This window comes from Helobdella robusta (genome assembly GCF_000326865.2).
Source record: "Helobdella robusta unplaced genomic scaffold HELROscaffold_10, whole genome shotgun sequence".
NCBI lineage: Eukaryota > Metazoa > Annelida > Clitellata > Rhynchobdellida > Glossiphoniidae > Helobdella > Helobdella robusta.
In genome coordinates, this window is record NW_008703571.1 from 1,424,852 (window position 1) to 1,438,373 (window position 13,522).

Consider the following 13,522-nt stretch of genomic DNA (forward strand, 5'->3'; position numbering starts at 1 on the left):
AAATTCATTTTTTCATTTTTATCGTTCATTTATTGTGCCGTTCTTTCTATCTTTTTTATAGAATTTTTTCTTTTATTCCTTTTTTCTTTCGTTCATTAGTACGTACATTTTTAAAAAAATTTTACTTTTTTGTTTTTTGTAAGTTTTTTTAAATTTAAATTTTGTAAAAAAATAAGAAAATAAGAAAAGTAATGTTCAAAATTTTTTGTTTAAATTTATTTCAGCACTTTATGAAAAGTTTTTGTAAAAAAATTAGTGGAAAATTTATGAAAAATTTTTTATTTCTTAACAGTTTTGAATGAATATAATAAGTTTTGAAAACTAAACATAATCTAATTTATTTTTGCAACCAGCCAATATAAACAGCACTTTCAACAGCAATCAACCAACCAATCAGCCAGCCAACCAACCAACAAACAAACCAACCAACCAGCCAACCAACAATCCAGCCAGCCAGCCAACAAATCAACCAGCCAGCCAGCCAACAAATCAACTAACTAGCCAACCAACCAGCCAGCCAACCAACCAACCAACTAACAAACCAACAAAAATGAACCAACCAACCAACTAACCAACCAAGAAACTCTAAAAAGTTAACAGATCTCATTGAGTCAATATGAACAATGATAAACGGATCCTCCATTAAACTGACATTAAAATTTAACCGGTTTGATCGCCATGTCTGTTTTATAGTTTGCACTATTTTTCAAACCACACATATGACATTATATACATATATATGGCTCATATTCGACGCTTCCGGTGACACGATGGCAAAATGGTTATGAAGCTTGGCAGTAATGTCACCGTGACTGGTTTCAAATGCAAAAAGATCCTCGCTTATCACGTGCATTTTGCGTGATCTGTTAATTGATTTTTTATAAAGTCATTTCACATTTTAGAGGTTTGGGACTAATTTGAATACATTCTCTAAAGTGTTTGCGTTTTAATCTTTCGTTTTTTCGTTCGTTCGTTCGTTCGTTCGTCGTTTGTTTGCTGGTTTATCATGTCTTAAATTTTTTTTGTTATACCAATCAATTTTATCAATTTTTTTCATGTCATGGCATTTTAATTTTAATTTAATCTCTGAAACAATCCTATCAAAAATTATTTTTACAAACCTCTGAATTTTTCATTGAAAAATTTTAAATTTCAAAACGTACAAAATCTCCGCTCGCTCACGAGAAATACTCAGAAACACTCGACTGAGAAGTCATTTATTCCTAATCAACCTTACACTCCCATAGCCAGTCGTGAAGTAAAATTTCTATGACTTTTTAAAATAAATTATTCAAAAAGTTATTATTATATTAAAAAACAAATATAATATAAGAATAATAGTTATTTTAAAATAAAATAATATTTTTTTTTCAAAAATTTTCTTCTACCTACGCTAGCCATCAGATAATCAAAACAGGCAAATTTTTCTTCTAAATATTTATCATAGTTCTTAGATTTTTTTAAAGTTTTTTTTAGTTTTTCAATATCTTTGACACGTATGTACACATATTACACACACATACACACGCACGTACACATTGTGTGCGTGTGTGTGTTTGTGTATTGTGTGTGTGTGTGTGTGTGTGTGTGTTCATCTCTGCAGAGAAATATTTAAACTAACAATGCAACAACTACACGAACGACAACCACACAAACGACAACCACACGAACGACAACCACACGACAACAACGCGACAACTACGCAACGCGAAAACAACAAGACAACCACACGACAAACACACGAAAAACACGCCACATACACTCCATAGACACGCCACAGACACGCCACATGTCTCAAATCGGCATGCCCAAATAAGCTTACACGCTTGTTAGATACGTTGAATGAGTCATAAAAACCAGAGTTAATTAAAAAAAATATCCAAGCTCATGATGATGATGATGATGATGATGATGATGATAATGATGACGGCGACGACTATGATGGCGACGACGATGATGATGATGGTGGTGGTGGTGGTGATGATGATGATGATGATGACGATGACGATGATAATGATGATGATGATGACGATGATGACAATGATGACATAATTATCATCATGATCATTGTTTCATTTGTCATACCATTTTTTTTGAAAACATATCAGCACCTGTTCGGATGTGGTTTGTTGTGTTGTTTATTCCCTCGTGTTGTTGTTGTGGTTGATGCAGCGCCGTGTTTTGTGGCGCTGTTTGTTGTCGCCGTGTTGTTTTGATGTGTTTTTAGGTGTCGTGTGGTGTCGTGTGGTGTCGTGTGGTGTCGTGTGGTGTCGTGTGGTGTAGTCGTGTGAGCGAGCGTTTTCCTCCTGCTACATCACGTTGCGTCATGTCACCTTCTCTTTTTGACGTCATGTTCCGAACCAACGAGCGTGCTTCAATAAAAGTAGCGCTATATTAATAACAAAAAACATCATCACAAATAATAACATTAATAATAATGATGATGATGCAATGGTGATGATGATAATATTATTATTATTAAAAGGTCAATTTCTTTGTAAACTCTTTGAAAAACGAGAGCTCCTTTTTTACAGGTGACCTTGACTCGAGCAAAAGTTCAAAGTTCAAAGCCCAGGTCGGATAAGATGTAAATGAAGTAGGATAAACTTGTAAATTGGAAAGAACTTGTGATGGAATAAATGCGGTGAACTATGTCGAAGTTTTTGTTGTACAGATGTTGTACGGATGAAAATATACCTATCTTGATACCCATGTGCACATAAATTTGTAAAAACATACCTGTATAAATACTGTTTGTATATTCTCGAGAATGTTTGTATATTTGTGAAAATGTTTGTATATTTATGAAAATGTTTGCATATTGATGAGAATGTTTGCATATTCATGAGAATGTTTGTTTGTTCATGAGAATGTTTGTATGTTCGTGAAAATGTATGTATATGTTTGTATCCAGTCAATGACCTTACTTTTGAAAAATTGAAAATCTTTTTTTTCAAAGACACAACCTTTTTTTCCTATTCAGATAACAACATCTACCTCAAAAGTTTGATGGAACGGCATCTTAGCAATAAATCATTTGAATGATTTTTTAAAATGGTTTATTTTTGCTTCGGGCGAATTAATTCCACGAAACAATTAATGGCGGTAATGAAAAAAAATTATCCGCCATCAATTTTTATCTTCAGTTTTTTTAATACTGCAAAGATAATTAATTTCGACCTGATTTTGTCTGCTTGTTTTTGCATCTATCTATTTTATGTGTTGTAAAATAGGTCAATTTTTCAAATGCCTTTATCCTATTAACCAAGTTTTTTCAATTAACATTATTTTTTTGCTTATGATTTTTATGATTTGTTTATTGAATTATTTGTTTGTTTATTCAATCATTCATTTATTTATTCATTCATTCATTTGCTTGTTCGTTCGATCGTTTGTTCGTTCGTTAATTCGTTCGTTTGTTGGTTCCTTTATTTATTTATTCTTTTACTCCCTCATTGGTTCATTGATTGATTGATTCATTCATTCAATCATCCATTCATTCATCCATTTATTCATACATACATTCATCCATTCATTTATGCATTCATTCATTGTTTCGAATTCATATTTCCTATTTATCTATTTTTCCAATTAAGGCAATTAATCACGAATTAACTCATCATTAAATAACTGTCTCCCTCTATATTAATCAATAATGATTATTCATTCATTCATTCATTCATTCATTTTATGTACAAGTACTTGTGTGCGTGCCTCTGTGTGTGTGTATGTGTGTGTGTGTGTGTGCGTGCCTTCGTGTGTGTGTGTGTGCGTGTGTGTGCGCGTTTGTATCGTATGGTTGAAAAAGTTGTCGCTAGGTTTAGCTTGCTTGTCATCGTTTTGTTTATTTATTTAATATTCAGTCTTTTTCTTTATTAATTGTTCGTTCTTCTATTTATTTATTTCTTCAATTATTTATCTTTTTAATTTTTTTCACCTGACCATAAGGTTGTTATGCACTGGCGGTTGACATGGTATAATTCTTTTGATGTTTATTGTGGATTTGAGTATAAGTTGTAGAATAAGCTTGGGTTTTGTAAATAAATAAATAAATAAATATATATATATATATGCCCATTTTGCATTAATGACTTTCTTGCGTCTTGCGTATGAATGAGACAATATGCATTCTAATTTTATAAAAATATTTCATGCTATTTTTATTTTCATAGGCTCTGAAGATGGACTTCCCGAAACAGCGCTGTTAGCCTTACCATGTCTATTGTTTTAAATAAATACGAGTTTAATAAATTCAGACTTGTTGAGTGTTCATTAAAGAAAGTTATTAATGCAAAATGGGCATATATCTTCAATGATGTTTGTATTAAAGAAAACCTCGTTCCGAAATATATATATATATATATATATATATATATGTATACATATATATATATATTCAATTCAATATTTTATTCTCTTTCTTTCTCTTTCTCTCTCTCTCTCTCTCTCTCTTTCTCTCTCTCTCTCCCTCTATCTCATTCTCTTTTTGTCTATGTTTCTGTTCATGTAGAAATAAATGTGGAAAAAGTTTGTGGGAAAATTTTCTTTCGGTTTTTTTTCCTCAAAAAGTTGGCCCCAGCAGGTACGGCTGACAATATAAATGGGGAAAATTAGAGTTTCAAATGCTGCAATTTGTCAGGCAGGCAGATCAGATTGTTCGCATTATCATGAACGTTGTCCTTCCTTCGTCATCTCTGAATTGCCACTTTAAAAATTGCGCCAGAAAAAATTCTACTTGTAGTATTAGTAGTAGTAGTAATAGTAGTGATAGTAGTAGTAGTAGTAGTAGTAGTAGTAGTAGTGGTAGTAGTGGTAGTAGTAGTAGTGGTGGTAGTAGTAGTAGTAGTAATAGCAGCAATACTGTTAGTAATAGCAGTAGTACTAGTGATAGTAGCAGTAGTAGCTGTAGTAGTGGTAGTGGTACTGGTAGTAGTAGTAGCAGTAGTAGTGGTAGTGGTAGTAGTAATAGCAGTAGCCGCAGTAGTAATATAAGTAGTAGTTGAATTGATTACAACAGTTAACAATGATAATGCCAAAAATTGTTTTCAGCCCTTTTGTATATATGCGCTGATCTCGAGTTAGCTCAAAAGGTAAGAGCGCCATGTCTAGTGTCGTTGCTATTGCGTGTTTACCTGGTTCGAAAACTAATTTTTTTCGTAACATCAAACAAGGAGTGGCGGGTAAACGACATTGCGCCTGTTAAAACCGTACACAATGAGAAACAAAAAAATCCATTTGCAAGTGTTTCCCCCACTGTTATTATTATTTATAAGCTGTTGTTATTATTATCTACATGAAGTTGTGACAGTGTTTAATACCTATTCTGTTAATATTCAGTGAAATATTCTTACAAATCTTAAAATTAGAGCAGACACGCTATGTCGGTATAACGCCGAGAAACGTTCCTTATCTCAAACCATATTATTTTTCAACATGTTTCCCCGAAAAACACACAGACGCCCATCCTTCTCTCCGCCACATTTCTTTCAAATTCCTTCCATCCATTCCTTATAGTCCCACAGGATAGGAAACAGCAGCAGATTGCAAACAGCAAAACGGCATCCGCCTCAAGAAAGTCCCGCTGATGATGATCATAACGATGTTGATGATGATGACGATGATAAGGAGACGATGATGATGGTGAGGATGATGGGGATGATAATGATAATGGTGAGGATGATGGTGATACAGGTATCTAATTTATTTTAACAATCCGCGGCCCAAGGAACTTGTCAGCCAAGACAAGATGTTGTTGAAGAGGAATTTATTAGTTTTGCCTTGGGAGATGCAAGGTGAAGCAAGATTTCTGTGAACAACTTTTACACTGACTCTCATTTTCTAGCTTTTTCACTAGTTTTAGTTTGGTGGGATTTGATTGCTTATTTTGTTTATGATATGAGGAACTTGAAAAAACTCTCTTGGTGACTGCTCATATTCTCTTATCATTTATTTTAGTTGTTATTTTAAACAGGTATGAAAAGATTTTAGTAGTTCTAGATGGATATGTGCGCATCATAAGCTTGTTGTGTGATAAATGAAGATGAAAGATATTCAACTGGTTTTGAAAGTTAAAATCTTAAATGGGATGTAGAGGTGAACAAGAGTTGTTGCTGCTGTTAATGTGCAGTGTTATCAAAGTTTATACGATAATGAATGAATGATTGACTGTTTTGTTGAATAATTGACCGACTAAGCGGTTAAATAATTGAAGGAATGAATGAATGAATGAATGAATGAATGAATGAATGAATGAATGAATGAATGAATGAATGAATGAATGAATGAATGAATGAATGAATGAATGAATGAATGAATGAATGAATGAATGAATGAATGAATGAATGAATGAATGAATGAATGAATGAATGAATGAATGAATGAATGAATGAATGAATGAATGAATGAATGAATGAATGAATGAATGAATGAATGAATGAATGAATGAATGAATGAATGAATGAATGAATGAATGAATGAATGAATGAATGAATGAATGAATGAATGAATGAATGAATGAATGAATGAATGAATGAATGAATGAATGAATGAATGAATGAATGAATGAATGAATTGTTGAATGATTGATTAATTGATTGAATGATTAAATGAATTGCTGAATGGATAATTGATTAAATGATTGAATAAATGAACGATTGACTAATTGAAGAAAACCACAGTTGCCCACATAAACCGGAAATTGTGAGTGACAAAATATAATAAACAGACTCAATTTCTTTTCGTCAACGTTTTTCCAGTGAGTAATAAAATAGCTGATTGATTGATTCCAATAAATGATTGAGGGAATGAATTAATGAATGAATGAGTGAATGAATTAGAGAATAACACAAACAAACAAAGGAATGTTTTGGTTGGAGGCAAAGAATTTGCACATATCATAGGTGACAATGAATTGGAACGTACCCACCTTCATTATTGGAATTGAAGTTCAGTTTTCTCGTTATTTAATGCAAATACCTGGTGGGCTGTCGTCCAAATTTGAATTTATATGTCTTTTGCATGCTCAAACAAACACACGTGCTTGTACGTTTGCGGGTTTTTTAACATTTTCAAAAAAAAATATTTTTAATAAAGTGATGGATTAAAAACTTTTGCACTCAACGCCAAGACACTGACATGCTTGATCAAATATATCAAAAGTGACGACAAAATAAAACCTCGGTGCATAAAATGGGATCACGTAAAAATTCACACGTGGATAATCCGATGTGTCGTTGCAAATTTATTATTATTTTATTGACTCTTGTTTTCACTTTTTGTTTCAGTAAAAGGAAACTTTTTCTTTTTTTTCTTCTTATTTTCTTTAATTTTTTATACTTTTTTATTTTTCCCCGCCAGAGTACCATACAAACGTGCACATGTCAGCAGGTGCAATATATTTTTGTGTATGTGAGTAATTCATACAAGTGACAGAAAATATAAAATAATAATTATAATAATAAATAATAAATTTAACAAACATATTAAAAATTTCAAAAAACACTCCAGCAAATACAAAACACCGCCCAACATGAATCCTATAATAAAAATATGAATGCCTGTTAAGCCCCAGCAGCAAAGGATTAAAATGTCATCAGGGTTCTTTAAAGGTTTCAACGGACAAGAGGTTCCAAACAACACCTTTTATAAGTATTACTGTGTGTGTGTGCGCGCGCGCGCGCGTTTGTGTACGTGCATGTGTGTGTGCGTGCGTGAACATGCGTGTGTGTGTGTGTATGTATGTGTAAATTATATATATTTCATATTAATATGCGTAACAGCTTTCCAAGATATATCAATGTTCTTATTCGGCCCATTCTACAGGAAGGATATCAAAAGGAGATAAATTGGATTAGCTTACTTATAAAATAGGAGGAGAGCTTTCAGCAGATGAAAAAACATTATATAGCGCGCACTTAGAGGAAATTTATATAGCACATCATTTATCTAAACATTTGAGAATAATCCGGCCAGATATCTAATGGCTTCTGTAAATTGTATCTTCATTGGATATTAATCATAGTGTGATAGTTGGCTTCTATGTTTTCAGCGACGTTTTTGTACCTATATATATACTGTAAGAATATTTTGATGTGCGTATATGCTTGAGGGAGTGTTTGTGTGTGTGTGTGTGGAATGTGTGTGCGTGTGTGTGTTGTGGTGTGTGTCTGTGTTTATATGGAATGTGTGCGTTGTGTAAAATAACTTGTGCCTGCCTAGATAAATATCTATTTATGGGTGGATATTTTTAATTTTAAATATTCTCACAATTTATTCTGTCTATTCAAATAAAAGCAAAATTTGAATATCCTGAATTTGATATCTTGGAAGTAAAAAATTCATTATTTCAATTATTTTATTAGTTTATTATTATTATTATTATTCCTTCATTGGGCGCGCCACATGTGGCTTGTTGATGACAACCGGGGAAAAATGCATCTCGCATCTTACGTGGTGTGCTTTTTGAATTCAATAGCATTTGACGATCAATGCTTCATTGCAACTGACGGAACTGACAGCTAAAATATGGCATATAATATATTTCATCAAAATTATAACAAATTATAGTATTATTATTATAAATATTAATTATAAGCTTTAATTATTATAAATAATAATATATTATTACCGCGTATGACTTACTTAAAAAACGGAAATAAATCATTCATATAGCAACACAATAATCATATTTCATTATCTTCATAATTTTTTTTTTACAAAATAAATTGGCACTCCGACAATGTCCGAAACAACAAAAAAAGACAGCATAGAGCTAAACGAAATTTTTCTTTGGTGACAAAAATCCCACAAAAAATGAATAGGAATTTAATTTTAAAAAATAATTCGAGCACATGCAACTCACACACACACCACACACACCACACACACCACACACACACATGTATTATTAACAATTAGCAATGTCCGGATTTACTCATAAAAACAAACAAAACGAACGGCTCTGTCGTAAAAATAATTACAACGTATGCACAAACAAATTATACCGTAAAATTTATGCTTCTGAGTATTATTAGGTTATATTTTTGTGTGGTGTTTTTATGTGTATATTTTTGTGTGGTGTGTTTGTCTGTATGTATGTATGTGTGTGTGTGTGTGTGTGTGTGTGTGTGTGTGTGTGTGTGTGTGTGTGTGTGTGTGTGTGTGTGTGTGTGTGTGTGTTTTTGCTTTGGCAGGCCCATGAAAGAGGGGTGTACCAAGATAATTTTAATCACCTCAAAAAATTTCCTGAAATTATTATTATTAATACGAAATTTGTATTTAAATGTTGTGTGGTATTATTACGAAAGTGAAAATTATTGTTTTTGTTATGTCTGGTGCCATCCTATGCAAATGTGACATGAAACGCTTTTACTGGCGTTGAAGTTTTAATAGCGTTGCATTGCAGGTAGCGTTCATACCTATGATGTGTGATGATTCTAATTTTAAATTTCGGTGACAAAGTTCTCTGTCTGTTTTAGCTGTTTTGGTTAATTTTGTTATTATTCTTATTATTAATCGTATCGTCATTTCAATTTATCTATAATTATCATTATCATCCCTACTTGAAGTAGTAATAAAAGTAGTAATTGAAGTAGTAATATTAACAGCGGTAGTAGTAGTAGTGTTAATAGTAGTAGTTGTTGTAGTAGTAGTATTTAATGTTGTTGTTGTGGTGGTGGTGGTGGTGGTGGTGGTAGTAGTAGTAGTAGTAGTAGTGGTAGTGGTAGTAGTAGTAGTAGTAGTAGTAGTAGTAGTAGTAGTAGTAGTAGTAGTAGTAGTAGTAGTAGTAGTAGTGGTGGTAGAAAGATAATTTTTTTATTATTCCCAATTATTTTAAAATCAAATTTTTTTTAATCTGAAAAATTGTAAGTTTACCGCAGTTTTTGTTTCAAACAATTAACTTCTGTGATCATAGTTATTATATTATGATCACCACCATCATCATTATCACCAATATCATCATCATCACAACCACCACCATCATCATTATCAACACGTCATCACCACATCATTGTTATAATTATAGGTGATTATTTTTATAATGATATCATTGCATATGATGATTAAATTTGGTTGAAAACATTCTTGCCACAGAACAACTTGCAAGCTAATTGCGATTCAACGAGATCTGTCCTGTAGTTTTAAACATCAATGTTGTTATTGTTATCATTTAAAACCTCATCGTCATACCCGTAACTTTATCATTTTTATCATCATGTCATTCCTACATCAAACAAATTATATCAGTGAAAAAAGCCATCATCATCTTTATCATCGTCACATCATTTTATCATGATCATCATCTCAACCCATTCTCATTGCGTTAAAGTACATCATCATTACCACATCATCCTCATCATCATCATCCCATCATCCCCTTCAGCATCCTTTTCATCATCGTCATCGTCAGTACCATCATCATCATCTTCTTCTTCACCATCATCATCATCGTCAGCAGTAGCAGCAGCCGTAAAAATTTCAATCAGTTTCATGTTTGCCCGGGGAAGATATCCTGTCAATCACCAACCATCAAACTGTAAACCAATCTGCCCAGACAGACCACCCACATTCCACGAATGTCACCATTCCTTTCAGTGCTATGGCATCCCGCCTACACACGCACGCACGCACACACACACGCACACAAGGAAATATACATATGCGTATTCAAGCAGGCATTCCCACACAGACATACAGACACACGCATGCACACTTATATACACATAGACTTAAATATACACACACAAACACGCCCAAAACATACACACAAACACACCCAAACATACACACACACGCACACACACGCGTACATACGCACACAAAAGCACCGCCGGCGGTTATTGAGGAGATAAGAATGAGCAAATAATTCTGTTATTTGTTGTTCAAAACGTCATCGCCAACGGAAAGTCGCTGTCATCCATGTCTACATTTCAGCGTTCATCATCCTCGCGTTAGCATTTTTTTTATTTCCATCATCATTTTTTAACATCGACGTTGTTATCATCATCTTTATCATAATCTTTTTCATTGTCCTTACTACCATCACATTATCATCACTAACATGTCATCACGTCCCATCATCACAACCATCAATCGTAACCTTATCCTTTAATGAACACCATTATCATCATCATTGTGACACCATCGTGACGTCATCAGCCCACCACACAGTTCATTAACATGATGGAATGCAGCTATACCTGAAACATTCATTTGTGCCTACACGCTCCGACAAATCCATTATATTCCCAAGCTTATGGGCATAATTAGCTCGTCTATCCTCTTAACTATTTATTATTATTAGTATTTTTTAATTGTTATTTAATACCGCTATTTTTCTAATTATAGAAAATGATAGTCGCCTATATTTTTATTATAAAAAAATTCAATTTGCTATTTGTTCATCATGTGTAGTGGGTGTAGCGTACATATCAAATCAAAATCAAAAATACTTTAATACGTCGGCGAAAGCACTATATATGAACATGCATATATCTCTCTTTCTCTCTCTCTCTCTATATATATATAATTAAAAAAAATCACTGCATTTTCAGCTTTGATTAGCTCCTGGATCAGATTTTCAAAATGTGTACCTTGCTTTTGTTATTGTTTTCAACTTATTTATATAGAAAACAAAGTTTTTAACTTTTATTCATTTTTATTCTATAAAGAAGCTTTTTTCGGAAATCCTTCACGGATAGTTTATTTCAATTCTCAAAACCAGTCCAATTCTGGAGTAAAGTTCTTTCAATTATTTTCAATTTTATTCGTTATCGCATCCTAGCCAATATTTCGCAGTTATTAATTCTGTCCTATTGAACTCTCGGCAATAATAATGCTATATATTACGTCTTTAAAATCACCACAATAAATTATTATTAATATACATACAACTTAATCGATAAGTCTTTTTTGATCGATTAAGCATTCGTAATATGTGCGTATTGTACAACCTAAACTCAAGATCTTTATAATTTAGTGATTACAACAAACAACTTGTGTTGACTGCTATGAGTATAATTAGGTCGCTGATACATTAATACATTATGAAACTGAAGCCTTACGGAGTAACGTCAGTTCACGCTAACTTTACAGATTGTACACAAAACTATTAAATATGTATGGTTAACTTAGAAAGAAATAATAAACCAAAAATTTTTTTAGATTGATAATTTGAGACCAGAAAAAATCAAATCATGCATTGCTAATCCCAATTTCAAAATGTTTGTAAAATTACGTCAAAATTTGGTAACAATGGTAAACTATTACATAAATAAATAAATGCAATTATATATATATATATAACATGATATATAATATAAATGATGTAATATATATATATGTTTGTTATATATATTATATATATATATCACAACACACATGTTAATAAGATTGAATCACATAATTAAGATGAATGAAATATCAATGAAAAGCAGCCAGCATATTAAATTCAATTTGAAATGAATAGAAGATAGAACAAAGAGGTTTAACTTTGGAACCATTTCGAATTCAATTTGAAATAAACGGAAGATAGGGAAAAGGGTTTATTTTGGAACCATCTAGAGTTGGTATATTGAAAAAGGTGCGTGTGTGGTGCAATCTATCTACCATGGTTTAAAGTTAATATTTATTTTTCACTCCTGAAATTCGACGTAGAAATAGCAGTAGAAAAAGTCTTTGTGGTATCGGCAATTTTTTTGTTTTTGTTATTATTATTGTTGTTGTTGTTATTATTATTAATGTTGTTACTTCTGTTTTTACTGCTTCTGTTCTGGTTCTTGTAATTATTATTGGTGCTGTTAAAGCCACTGCTTTTACTGCTGACGCTGGTACTAGAGTTGCTGCAGCTACTACTGACGTTGCTGTTGTTGCTATTGAAGCTGCTGTTACTGCCACAACAGTTGCTAACATTTTTACTGAGATACTTTTCAAAATTTTCTTTTAGTTTCAATCTGAGAAGTTGCCTCTCCAAATCAACTGACTTCTGATTGGCTCGAAACTTTTCAATTTCCTCCAATGGAATGTGGCACTGGTATCCTTCTAATTCTTCATCATCGTTACCATCGATATCATTAAAGGGGTCATCATCATCATCATCGTCGTTGTTGTTGTTGTCATCACCATCGCGCGTTTGTCGGTTAAAACTGTAGACTGTCCGATAGGTAGCATCATCGTTACTAAGGTTTTTATCATTATTAGTATCATCTTCATCAGTGAGTAAATGATGATGAGGATGAAGATGAGGATGATGTTGCTGGCGATTGCTGCAGGAAGTGTTTTCTAATTCCGGTTTCTAAAGAAAAAAAATTATAAAATAATGATAAAGTTACTCTTTTGGCATTGTTAACAAATGGCAAACAATTACGAAGATAAATTAACACCAAATTAACGAAGAACAAAAATTAACGAAAAAATTGATAAACGAACCAAGTCATTGCAAAGTGTTGTTTCACTGCATTTACCAATACGACAGAAACCGTCGCTGATGACGTCATTGTTGCAATTGATGTTGTCAGTGTTATTG